Consider the following 12,888-nt stretch of genomic DNA (forward strand, 5'->3'; position numbering starts at 1 on the left):
AGTATGTGGAGACGGGAGTGACTCAGGGAAGCCTCCCAGCTCCCCTAACTGGGATCTGGATTTACTTAGGAGGACCCGCCTACCCTCCTTCTGCCTGTTTTCCCCTCACTGTGGAATTGCCTCTACAGAATCCTTGCAACCAGTGCTGCTGGCCCTGACCTTAGACCCAGACTTTTCTGGAGGTTGGGGCAGGGCAAAGTGAAGGCCCTGTGTCTCTCTTCATCTTTAACTTTTAAGTTAACTCTGTGGATCATTTCCAACAACTTAGGTGCCTTTTGTTTTGCTATTCATGAGTAAAGTTTGTGAAATTGATGATGCTGTTGCGGGAACTGGGGAGGGAAGTTTTCCTGGGAGGTAGTCCAGCTTCTGTTGTCAGATGATTTTTGGTCTACTTAAGGGTTTCTGGTCCTTGAACATTAGTGACACCACAACAGAGATGTGACGAGTTCATCCAGGAGGTAATGTAGCCTGGGATAAGTGCAGACCCTGGGGGCAGACAGCTTGAGTTCAAATCCCAGCTTTGTCACAGAAAGCCATGTGATTTAGAGCAAGGTGCTCAAACATTCTGAAGTCTCAGCAAAATGAGGATAAATAATAGCACCTGACTCTTAGGCTCGTTGCAGTGACTAAGTAACATTACTCAGGTAAAGTGATTGGTACTGTGCTTCTCACATGGTAAGGAGCTTGGAGCTGCTATTATTGTTTCTGTAAGGACCCTGTGAGGTTCAGTTCGGGTTGTTTTCTGGCTTCCCTTCTGGGACAAGGGCTGGGGCTAAGTAGCCCTGGAAATCTCTTCCTTTTTATGTGAGCATGGTGTCTCTACTTTAGAATCTCAATCCTGTACCCTTCTCTCTGCTGCCTACATTGTGAGAGCCAGTGAAATTGACAAACAAAGGGAAACTGACCAATGTAGCCTTCAAGGAGCAACTTAGTATCAAAACTAAAGAAATTTTAAAATTCAGTTGAAAAATCCCATTAGGTTTAAGGTTAAACAAATTATAGAAGGAAAGTCACACATGATTTTTTCAGGAAAAAGCATTAAGGCTGAAAGTCTTCTTTTGGAAAGATTGTAACTGAGACAGAAAAAGTGGTTGCTGATGATTGGAAGGGAAAGTCCAAGGTGTTTTTTACCTATGGGATTAATTGGCACATAAAAAAATATGGCATGGAACTGTTTCCTGTCTTTTTTTAATTTAAGAAAATTTCAAGGCAAAAAAAAAAAAAAAGTGAGAATAGTCTAATGAACCGTTACCAACTCATGACCATTTCACCCGTATACCTTTCTACTTCCTGTCTTCTTCCCCAGTTTATTTTGAAGCAAGTCCCAGATACTGTATCATTTCATCTGTAAGTTTTTAAAAAAAAAAAAATGTATCTCTAAGCTATAGGGATCCTTTTTAAAAAACATAACTCAATTCCATTATCATACCTCTGAGAAATAAGCAGTGATTCATTAATATCAGATATTCAGTTTTCAAATTTCCATGATTGCCTTAAAATTTTATTTTATAGTGTATTTTTTTTTGGGGGGGGTGGGGACCAAGCTTCGCTACTTGCAGGAACTTAGATCCCCGACCAGGGATTGAACCCACCCCAGCAGTGAAAGTGCTGAGACCTAGCTACTGGACTACCAGGGAATTCCCTATAGTGTATTTTTAAGTTCTCTCTTATTTAAATGTTTAAATAAAGTTTAAACAATGCAGATTGGTTTGTCTTTTACTTTTTTTTTAGATCTCTCTCTAAGTTTGTTTCTTTAAATTTTTGCCATATTCACAGAATTGTGCAAACATCACCATAATAAATTAGGACATTTTCATTACTCCAAAAAGAAACTTCATACTCATTAACAGCTGTTCTTCATTTTCCATTTCCTCAGCCCCAGGCAACCTCTGATCTACTTTTTCTCTCAATGGATTTGCCTATTCTGGATATTTTGTGTAAATCAAAATCATACAATAGGTGGCCTTTTGTGTCTGACTCTTTTCACTAAGTATCATGTTTTGAAGCTTCATCATGTTGTACCATGTATCTGTACTTCATTCCTTTTAGTGACTAAATAATATTCTGTTGTGTGGGTATTCCATATTTTGTTTGTCCATTCATCATTTTATGGACATTGACTTGTTTCCACTTTTGGGGTATTATGAATAATGCTGCTGTGAACATTTACATATAAGTTTTTGTGTGGATAGTATGTTTCCATGTCTCTTGGGTAGATATCTAAGAATATAATTGCTGAGTGCATTTTTTAAAGTAATTAATTGAGCTGGGTCTTTGTTGCTTTGTGTGGGCTTTTTCTCTAGTTGCGGCTAGTGGGGGTTACTCTTCGTTGTGGTGTGCAGGCTTCTCGTTTTGGTGGCTTGTTGCAGAGCACAGACTCTAGTTGTAGCACGTGGGCTCAGTAGTTCTGGCTCACAGGCTTAATTGTTCCAAGGCATGTGGAATCTTCCTGGACCAGAAATCAAGCCTATGTCCCCTGCATTGGCAGGCAGATTCTTATCCACTGAGGCACTGGGGGAGTCTTGCTGAGTGCATTTGAAGAACTGTCAGACTATTTTCCAAAGTAGCTGCACCATTTTCCATTCATCCAGCACTGTAAGAAGGTTCTGGTTTCTTCATGTCCTCACCAGTGCTCTTTTTGAAAATAGCCATTCTAGTGAGTGAGAGGTGATATCTCTTTGTGGTTTTGATTTGCATTTCCCTGTTGAGATCCAACCAGTCAATCCTAAAGGAAATCAGTCCTGAATATTCATTGGAAGGACTGATGCTGAAGCACCAATACTTTGGCCACTTGATGCAAAGAACCAACTCATTAGAAAAGACCCTGATGCTGGGAAAGATTGAAGGCAGGAGGAGAAGGGGCGATAGAGGATGAGATGGTTGGATGGCATCACTGACGCGATGGACGTGAGTTTGAGTAGGCTCCAGGAGTTGGTGATGGACAGGGAAGCCTGGCGTGCTGCAGTCCATGGGATCGCAAAGGGTTGGACACAACTGAGCAACTGAACTGACTGATGAGTATAGATACTGAGTATCTTTTCATGTCCTTGTTGGCCATTTGTGTATTTTCTCTGGAGAAATGTCTGTTCAGATTCTTTCTCCATTTTTCTTTTTTAAAACTGGGTTTTTCTTTGTTGCTGAGCTGTAAGAACTCTATATAATTTCTGGCTACAAGTCCCTTATTATATCTTTACAATTTTTTTTTCTCCTGTCTGTAGGTTGTTTTTTCACATTCTTGATGGTATCCTTTGGAGCACAAAGTCTGTTTTTAAACTATGGATTCCTCTTTCATCTCTCTCTTTTTGCCCCCCCCGCCCCGACATTTTTATTGAAGGAAACACTTTGGTGGGATTTTGCTGATGGCATCCTTTTGGTGTGGTTCATTGACATGTTTCTTAGTCTCTCACGTAGCCTGTAAATTGGCAATTAGAGTTTGCTGTTTTTGTAGTTGAAAATGTTCCAGTAGAGGCAGAGGTCAGATGGCTACAAGGCCCAATACATTAAGTGCAAATAACCAGGAAGTGGAATGGTTAGGTAATGCACGAACAAGATAAATGGGCGTCACGGGGCCAGAAACAACTAAGATGACCACTGATGGGGGAGTGGACACGTGTATGTGGTATGGTCACATGGTGGGAAACCTCAAAGATGTTAAAGGAATAAAACAGATTTATGCACATTAGCATGACTATATCTTAACGCTGCTGCTAAGTCGCTTCAGTCGTGTCCAACTCTGTGCGGCCCCACAGACGGCAGACCACTAGGCTCCCCCGTCCCTGGGATTCTCCAGGCAAGAATACTGGAGTGGGTTGCCATTTCCTTCTCCAATGCATGAAAGTGAAAAGTGAAAGTGAAGTCGCTCAGTCGTGTCTGACTCTTAGCGACCCCATGGACTGCAGCCTACCAGGCTCCTCCGTCCATGGGATTTTCCAGGCAAGAGTACTGGAGTGGGGTGCCATTGCCTTCTCCAATATCTTAACGCTAAGTGTTCTCTAAAAAGAAGAAGGGTGCAGAATTATACCTAAGGTATGTACCTTGATGTGCACTAAGATGTGCTCGTAAAGCAGTGTGTATGGATTCGTGTATGTGTGTAGAAGGAGACAGGTTGCCAGGGTGATGGCTACCTGCCAGATGTGGGTGGTTGTCTCAGCACAACAGTGTCATGATTTGCTTGTTTCTCGTTAAAGAATCTGGTAGGTAGGAATACTTGATCACCAGCCTCTATCAGCTAAGGCATTCTGATTTTCAGATAATGCTTTTGCTCTCACTGGGAAAAGTAGAAGTTGTAGGGGCAGAAAGTCATTATTCTGGTTCTCAGGCACTGTTTTTGGTAAGACTTTATGTTTGAATCTCCTTGGGACTCATTTCAATCAGTAATTATTCTGTCATGAATCCTTCTTACATTAGAAAGACCCTGAAATCCTGGCTTCAAGCTCTGGGGAAAGCCAGACCCAGGGAGGTCAAATAATGAGTGAAACAGACATGCTCTAAGGGGCTGAAACAGCAGAGTTTGGGGGTTAGTGGGTAGTTTACTGCTGTGTCTTGCCTGATGTTTAGGTACATTCTGGCAGCTTTTTCTTATTTTTCTGGAATGTTGAAGGTCATGATTTTCTGTCTGGCATTGACTACCTCATCTCCAGCAGTGGCTTCTATTTGGAATAAAGGATTGGCTGATGGCAGGGTTGGGGGAAGATAAATTAGGAGTTTAGGATTAACAGCTAGATACTACTATATATAAAATAGTTAATAATAAGGACCTACTGTATAGCACAGGGAACTATATTCAATATCTTTTAATCAACTGTAAGGAGCCTATAATGGAAAAGAATATGAAAAAGAGCGTGTGTGTGTGTATATATATGTATATATATATATAACATATATATAATGTATGGGTTTCCCTGGTGGCTCAGATGGTTGTATATATTATATATCTGAATCTTTGTTATATACCTGAAACTAACAGAACATTGTAAATTGCCTATACTTCAATTTAAAAAAGTGGTTTAGAAAAAAAGAATGAGCTGAAATGAGTGAATGGAAAAGAGAACAGCTGTGATTTTCATTCAAGGCAGAAAAGGTGATGATATCACATGCATAGCTCCCCCCTCCCAACCCCCAAATGAAGGCCCTGGGCTGATCTGTTACAGCAGATTGTGAGAAGAAAGTGTCCTGCTGTCAGCAGACATTTGACTGCCTCCCTTGTAAGCAAGTGGCAATGGGCTCAGTTCCATGGATCTCCACTCCCACTTCCCTGTCGCATAGCTGTGCCTGGGTGACCGACAGGAAGTCAAGTGCTCCGAGGGCTTGAATTTTGAAACTGAAGTCTCTGAATTCTGGCAACGTGACGTTTGTTGTTGTTGTTCCATCGCTAAGTCATGTCCGACTCTTTGCAAGCCTATGGACGGTAGCATGCCAGGCTCCTTTGTCCTTTGCGTCTCTGGGAGTTTGCTCAGATTCATGTTCACTGAGTCGGTGATGCCATCCAGCTATCTCATCCTCTGCTACCCTTTCTCCTTCTGTCTTTGCCAGCATCAGTTTTCCAGTGAGTTGGCTTTTCACATCAGGTGGCTGAAGTATTGTAGCTTCAGCATCAGTCCTTCTAGTGAATATTCAGGGTTGATTTCCTTGAGGATTGACTGGTTGGGTCTCCTTGCAGTCCAAGTGACTCTCAGGAGTCTTCTCCAACACCACAAGATCCCAGATAAAGCTGCTCCTGTCCTGCCTGCACATCAGCTTTGAGTTTTCAGTGGGTGATATCACCCCCTGTGGAAGTGAAACATCTGCTCTTGTGTCTAAGGTACAGATCTGTGTGATGTACAGATTATCTGTGGTATTGAGATTTCATGGTGGGAGTGATGAAGAAAAAAGTGTCTAGGAAGGATCCCAGGAGGGAAGAAGAAAAAGCTTGAGAAACACTGACATAGGCTGAAGTAATTTTAGCACTATCACATAAATTCGCATTTTGCTTTTACCCTTAACATTTCTGAATAAAACTTTATCATATTACTATGTGGTCTTCATATCGATTGCTTTTTTGGACTTCACAATCCATCAGTAATCCATCATTATGCATGTGACATAATTTTTAAACCACTGACTTGCGGAAAGTTATCCACCCCCTCCATCTTTTCTTTTCCCTTTTTCTGGCTGCGCTGGGTCGTCTTTGCGGTGCACAGGCGTCACTAACTGCGGCGTGCGGGCTTCTCTGGCTGTGGCGTGTGGGCTCAGCAGCTCCTAGTCAGGTCTTGATTCCCTGACTAGGGATTGAACCGTGTCCCCTGCATTGGAAGGCAAATCTTTACCACTGGACCACCAAGAAAATCCCTTTTTCTTTTTCTCTCTAAGTAATGATGCAGTGAACATTTTTGTTCAAGGTAGTCTTCCTTTCTTTCAAAGATGGCTTCAGGATAAGTTCCCTGAAATAGCTTTAACGTGAAAGCATTGATGACTCTTGATTTCCGTTTCTGCCAAAGCCTTGTTTAAAATGCTACCAGTGAGAGTGAGGCGCTAGTTGCCGCAGAGTCCGGCCGGAAATTCAGGCTTCAGCATTCAGCAGCCTTTTATTGGGTGACAGTTCGGCGCATCTTCCGTCGCGTAGCAAAAGGCTGTACTGTCAGTGTTTGTTGAAGGGACTCGAATGAATGTACCCAAAGTTAGAGTAATGCATGTGTTAACCAGGACTCTTTAATTGCATGTGGCGGAAGCTGATTCCGGACACTGGGAATTTGTTTGTTTTTACCTGGACATAATTCTATGTATTTAATTATTTGTGGCTGTACTGGGTCTCTGTTGCAGTGCTCGGGCTTTCTCTAGCTGTGACAAACAGGGGCCACTGTAGTTGGAGCACCGGCCCGGTAATTGCGGTTGGCGGGCTTCAGTAGTTGTGGCACATGAGCTTAGTTGCCCTGTGGCATGTGGAGTCTTCCTGGCCCTGGGATCGAACCCTGTCCTCTGCACTGGCAGGCGGATTCTTAACCACTGAACCGCCAGGGGCGTCCTCAATGGGAGTTTAAAGCATCTTGTGCTGGGAAGGTCTAGCGTAGGCATCTTCAGGCTCAGCTGGCGCTTAGAGAGTCATCAGGACTACCTTTCTGTCTAGCTGGCTACTACCTTCATCTCTGTTGGCTTCACCGTCAGGCAGCCTCCCCACCGTGGAGGCAAGAGGGCCACCAGCAGCTCTTGGGTCACATCCTACAATGTAGCAACACCCGAGCAGGGCAGGCCTTTCCCAATTGCTCCAGCAGAAATCCTGGGGCTCACTCAGAGCTGTCTGGCTTGTCATGCAGCCATCCTGGAACAGACCAGTTACCGTGGCCCTAGCTGCCCAGGCCTGGATCCTCTGCCCAGTCCAGAGCCCACGGGTGGCGTCCGTCCCACCTGTCATCTGGCTGGAGGATGAACTGAAGGGGGAGGGCTCTTGCAGTTGGGAGCGGGGTGCTCAAGGAAGGCCTCGCCGGAAGGTTCTGTCTCAGCAGGGACCCCAGGGAGGGGAGAGGCTCCTGAGCTGCCGGAAGGGTCAGAATTCCTTTTGCAGAGGTGGGAAGGGGTGTGGGAGAAGCAGCTGAGGCCCCCAGGGCAAGGGAGGACCCTTCCCCTCCCTGACTTCAGCTTGCCCATCTGTCCCTCTCAGAGCCTTCTGCTCCCTGCCCCTGCCACCCTTCGCCTGCTTCCCACGATGAGGGGAAACTTGTCCTCAGCATGTCATTTCTCCTTACCTGCGTTGGCATATTTTGGAATCTGCCGTTTCCTCCTTCTCCTTAAAAAAATTAAGCAAAACTCCAAAATGACACCAAAGACTATTATGAAAACATAATAGACCTATAAATATATTTACCTTTCTAGCATATTAACTGTTTATATTTTTAGGCATTCACTTCTCTCTGTGCATTGCAGGCAAATTCTTTACCATCTGAGCCACCAGGGAAGGCCTGACTGTTCAGAGCACACACATTTTACCCAACTGCATTGAATCTGCACTTGAATTAGTGTTTCCACTTATTATAACATTTTCCCGTGTTCTTTCTCCTCACAATTCTATAAAATTGCGTAACATTCCACCAAATTGATGTGCCGCAGTTACTTAACCTTTCTCCTAGTGCAGGAAAAGATAGTAAATTCAGTTTTTGATGTTCTGGGACAGAGCTGGCAAACGTTTTCTGTAAAGGGCCAGATAGTAAATATTTTGTGCTTTGCGATCTCTGTCCCAGCTACGCGTTGCTGTAGTACAAAAGCAGCATAGGCGATACCTAAGTGAAAGGACATGGCCGTGTTCTGATAAAACTTTATTTAGAAGAACTGCAGTGGTTCAGATTGGCTTGGGGGCTGTCGTTTGCTGACCCCTGTGCTAGAAGACTGCTGGAAAAATCTGCGCCCCTGACCCTGGGTGTAGGCAGGGGTCATGTTGCAGTGGAAAGTGATGTGAGCTCAAGCAGTCCTGCATTTAACTCCCTACTTGGGGAGCCTGGGCAGGTTGTTGAACTCTGAGTCTTTATTGGTTTATGTTATTTTGTTTTTTGGCTTCATTGCTGCACTCCGGCTTTTTCTAGTCGTGGAGAGCGAGGCTGTTCTCGTGATGCGGTGCGCGAACCTCTCATTGCGGGGGCTTCTCTTGCGGAGCACAGGCTCCAGGCACAGGGGCTTCAGTCGCTGCGACCTGCAGGCCCTAAGGCGCGCAGGCTTCAGTGGTTGAGACACAGCGGCTCACCGTTGTGGCTTGTGGGCTCACTAGTTGCATCATGAGGGCTCTGGCGCACTTGCTCAGTAGCCGTGGCGCACGGGCTCCGTTGCTCCGAGGCATGTGGGATCTACCCGGACCTTTCTTATCGACTGTGCCACCAGGGAAGTCCATGAGCTTCTCTGACTCTTAGTTCCCTCATCAGAAGATGGAAGTGAAAGTGAGTGATGGGGGCTTGCTTTCCTGGTGGCGCAGTGGTTAAGAATCCAACTTGGAATGCAGGGGATGTGGGTTCTCTCCCAGGTCAGGGAAGTGAGATCCCATATTCCGCAGAGCAGCTAAGCCTGTGTTAGTTGGGATCTGCTGGGGTCCTGCATGCTGAAACTAAGATGCCACGTAGCCAAATAAATAAATATTAAAAAAGAAAAAAGAGAGAGTGAGCGATGAATGTGAATGTTGTTACTTTCCTCATCGCCTGCGCTGCACCCCACCCCCTTCCACCCGCTCCACCCTTTTCCACCTTAGTTTAGGTTCCCAGGGGTCAGGAAGGTGCTTTGATATTCTGTAGCTTTTGGTGTTTCCTATACCTTGCTTTCTGGGACTCTGAACCACTCCTCATTACCAGTAGTTCATTCCTGTTTCCTGAAGTGGGGAATTCCATTTTTTAAAAAAATAGATTGAAATATAATTGATTTATGATGTTGTACTAGTTTCAGATGTATACCAAAATGATTCAGTTATATGTGTATTCTTTTTTCCATTATAGGTCATAAGATATTGAATATCGTTCCCTATGCTATATAGTAGGACCCTATTGTTTATCTACTTTATATATAGTAGTGTGTATCTGTTAATCCCAAACTTCTAATTTATCCCCCCCTCAAACTACTGCACAACTGCACTCATCTCACATGCTAGCAAAGTAATGCTCAAAATTCTCAAGTCAGGCTCCAACAGTCTGTGAACCAAGAACTTCCAGATGTTCAAATTGGATTTAGAAAAGGCAGAGGAACCAGAGATCAAATTGCCAACATCTGTTTGATCATAGAAAAAGCAAGAGAGTTCCAGAAAAACATGTACTTCTGCTTTATTGACTGCACCAAAGCCTTTGACTGTGTGGATCACAACAAACTGTGGAAAATTCTTTAAGAGATGGGAATACCAGACCACCTTACCTGCCTCCTGAGAAATCTGTATGCAGGTCAAGAAGCAACAGTTAGAACCGGACATGGAACAATGGACTGATTACAAATCGGGGAAGGAGCATTTCAAGGCTGTATATTGTCACCCTGCTTATTTAACTTCTCTGCAGAGTACATTGTGTGAAATGCCAGGCTGGATGAAGCACAAGCTGGAATAAGTTGCTGGGAGAAATATCAATAACCTCAGATATGCAGATGACACCACCCTTATGGCAGAAAGCAAAGAAGAACTGAAGAGCCTCTTGATGAAAGAGGAGAGTGAAAAAGCTGGCTTAAAACTCAACATTCAAAAAACGAAGATCATGGCATCCAGTCCCATCACTTCATGGCAAATAGATGGGGAAACAATGGAAATGGTGACAGACTTTATTTTCTTGGGCTCCAAAATCACTGCAGATGGTGACTGCAGCCATGAAATTAAAAGACACTTGCTTCCTGGAAGAAAAGTTAATGACCAACCTAAACAGCATATTAAAAAGCAGAGACATTAGTTTGCTGACAAAGGTCCATCTAGTCAAAGCTATGGTTTTTCCAGTAGTCATGTACTGGAAAATATACATGTGAGAGTTGGACCAGACTGCCTTGCCTGTCTCCTGAGAAATCTGTATGCAGGTCAAGAAGCAACAGTTCTTGACCTGCATACAAGCAAATGTACATGTGAGATGTGAGAGTTGGACCATAAAGAAAGCTGAGCACTGAAGAATTCATACTTTTGAACTGTGGTGTTGGAGAAGACTCTTGAGAGTCCCTTGAACTGCATCAAGATCAAACCAGTCAATCCTAAAGGAAATCAATCGTGAATATTCATTGGAAGAACTGATGTCGAAGCTGAAACGCCAATACTTTGGCTACCTGATGCGAAGGACTAACTCACTGGAAAAGAACTTGATGCTGGTAAAGATTGAAGGCAGGAGGAGAAGGGGGTGACAGAGGGTGAGATGGTTGGATGGCATCACTGACTTGATGGACATGAGTTTGAGCAAGCTCCAGGAGTTGGTGATGGACAGGGAGGCCTGGCGTGCTGCAGTCCATGGGGTCACAAGGAGTCAGACATGACTGAGCGACTGAACGGAATTGAACCGAACCCCCTGCCTTTCCCCTTTGGTAGCCCTAAGTTTGTTTTCTGTCTGTGAGTCTGTTTCTGTTTTGTAATTAAGTTCATTTGCACCATTTTTTAAGATTCCAAATATAAGTGGTATCATAGGATATTTGTCTTTCTCTGTCTTGACTTCACTTAGTATGATAATCTCTGAGTCTATCCATATTGCTTCTAATGCCAGTATTTCATTCTTCTTTATGGTTGAGTAGTATTCCATGGTATATATGTACCACATCTTCTTTTTTAAATTAATTAATTTGGCTGCGGCGGATGTTTGCAGCTCATGGAATCGTCAGTCTTTGTTGCAGCATGTTCGATCTTTAGTTGTGGCATGTGGAATCTAGTTCCTTGACCAGGGATTGACCCCCTGCCTCCTGCATTGAGAGTGCAGAGTCTTGGCCACTGGATCACCAGGGAAGTCAGTACTGAATCTTTATCCATTCATCTATCGATGGACATTTATGTTGCTTGCATATCCTGGCTGTTGTAAATAGTGCCTTTGTGAACACAGAGGTGCAGGTATCTTTTTGAATTAGAGTTTTTCCCAGATATATGCCTAGGAGTAGGATTGATGCACTCTTTGTATATAATAGTTTCCATCTGCTAATCCCATAGGCCCAATCCTTCCCTCGCCCACCCCCAGCCCCTTGGCAACCATGTGTCTGTTCTATGTGTCTGTGAATCTGTTACTGTTTTGTAGATATAGTTAAATAGATATTTTTACTTTTGTCTGGGTCTTCCTTGCTTTGCGTGGGCTTTCTCCAGTTGTGGCAAACAGGGGCTGCTCTGCAGTGTGTGGGCTTCTCATTGTGGTGGCTTCTCTTGTGGAGCACAAGCTCTAGGCACACGGACTCAGTAGTTGAGGCTCGCAGGCTCTGGATCACAGGCTCAGTAGTTGTGGCTCATGGGCTTTAATTGCTGCATGGCATGTGGAATCTTCCTGGACCAGGGATCAAACCTGTGTACCCTGCATTGGGAGGTGAATCTCATCTACTGCACCAGCAGGGAAGTCCTTTGCCAGATTTTAGATTCCACATAATTGATATCATATGGTATTTTTCTTTCTGACTTACTTCACTTAGTGTGATAGTCTCTAATTGCATCCATGTTGCTGCAGATGGCATTCTTCCATTCTTTTTTTGTGGCTGAGTAGTATTCCATTGTATATATGCACCACATCTTTACCCATTCATCTGTGGATGGAGATTTAGGTTGTTTCCATGTGTTGGCGGTTGTGAATAGTTCACCCTATGTGAACATAGGGATGCACGTATTTTTGTAATTACAGTTTTGTCCAGGTATATGCCCAGGAGTAGGATTGTTGGATCATATGATATTTCTATTTTGAGTTTTCTGAGGAACCTCCACAGTGTACCAATTTACATTCCCATCAACAGTGTAGGAGGGTTTCCTTTTCTCCACACCCTCTCTGGCATCTGTTACTTGTAGACTTTCTGATGATGGCCATTCTGATCATTGTGTTTCCCTGGAGCTTCCCCTGTGGTTCAGCTGGTAAAGAATCCTCCTGCAATGCAGGAGACCTGGGTTCAATCCCTGGGTTGGGAAGATCCCCCAAAGAAGGGAAAGGCTACCCACTGCAGTATTCTGGCCTGGAGAATTCCATGGACTGTAGAGTCCATGGGGTCGCAGAGAATTGGACACGACTGAGTGACTTTCACTTCACTTGCCAGTAAATGGGGAATTTCATTGTAAACGTTTCTTGGTGAATTTAGTAGGTGTACAGTGGTAACATGTGGCGGCTGACGTGGTAAACTTACAGTCTGCATTTCTCCAACCAAGAGGGAAGATACACTTTCTCTTCATAGTGTTTGCAGCTGCACTTTTCCTACAGCAAAGATTGGCAAACTGGGCTGACAGCCTGTTTTGTAAATAAAGCTTTATTGGAACCC

General features: G+C 44.0%; 1 protein-coding gene across 1 annotated transcript in view; it reads left to right on the top strand.

The window, feature by feature from the left end:
* The window catches only part of SNX29 (sorting nexin 29), a 577,193-nt gene that overhangs the window by 1,123 nt on the left and 563,182 nt on the right, over positions 1 to 12,888 (top strand). The gene's annotated exons all lie outside the window — the stretch shown is intronic.

Source organism: Odocoileus virginianus, chromosome 33, assembly GCF_023699985.2.
Source record: "Odocoileus virginianus isolate 20LAN1187 ecotype Illinois chromosome 33, Ovbor_1.2, whole genome shotgun sequence".
Taxonomy (NCBI): Eukaryota; Metazoa; Chordata; class Mammalia; order Artiodactyla; family Cervidae; genus Odocoileus; species Odocoileus virginianus.